Raw genomic sequence first — 1,112 nt, 5'->3', positions numbered from 1 at the left:
TATATATATATATATATATATATATATAGATACGCACATAAATGTAGATGTACTCTTTTACTTGTTTCAGTCATTTGACTGCGACCATGCTGGAGCACCACCTTTATAGTCGAGCAAATCGACCCCAGAGCTTATTCTTTGTAAGCCTAATACTTATTCTATTGGTCTCTTTTGCCGAACCGCTAAGTTACAGGGACGCAAACACACCAGCAATGGTTGTCAAGCGATGCTGAAGGGACAAATAGACACACAAACATATATATATATATATAATATATGTACATACCCATATATATATATGCATATATATACATGACGGGTTTCTTCCTGTTTCCGTCTACCAAATCCACTCAGAAGGCTTTGGTAGGCCCGAGGCTATAGTAGAAGACACTTGCCCAAGGTGCCACGCAGTGGGACTGAACCCAGGACCATGTGGTTGGTAAGCAAGCTACATACCACAGAGCCACTCCTGTGCCTTATATACATATCTATATAAGTGCAAGTATAAATATATATGTGTAGGTATATGTATGTTTATACACAGAGAGAGAGTAAGTAATCTATTGACTATTGTGCCTGTTGCGTTACAAAACCCACTGCAATAGGTGAAAATCCAGGCATTAGTAGCGGTACAGTACTGTATATTTTTAGAATTATTTTTATAATTTATACATATTTATCTTATTATGAATGCAAAAGAACACCGTATGTATGCATGCATATACACACATATATATATATATGGTGGTTGTCTACTCCTTATACGGAGTTTGACCACCTCCTGTACTTAGACCTTCATGGCTTCTGATGTGGCTTTTTAAACCAATGTTCTGAAAAGACACCCACATAAATTGCACTGCTGATTTGGACCACCAAGACCTGCAGGTAAGTTCTGCTCTTTTTTTGGATCTTAACATGTCTTTTGTGGCCTACGTTGGAATTGCAAACTTTCTGGCATACACTGCATTCAAAAGTGTGCACAGACATATAGGCGGACTAATTGGTGGAGGTTCGTTTTCCATGCGTTCGCAGATGAGATTTGAGTCCAGTCAAAGACAGGCATGGTCTGTCACAGATTGTGCACAAAGAAAGGTCATTGTCATTCACCTTCT

The sequence above is a fragment of the Octopus bimaculoides genome, chromosome 24 (assembly GCF_001194135.2).
Source record: "Octopus bimaculoides isolate UCB-OBI-ISO-001 chromosome 24, ASM119413v2, whole genome shotgun sequence".
NCBI classification, from domain to species: Eukaryota; Metazoa; Mollusca; class Cephalopoda; order Octopoda; family Octopodidae; genus Octopus; species Octopus bimaculoides.
This window is presented reverse-complemented; position numbering follows the sequence as displayed.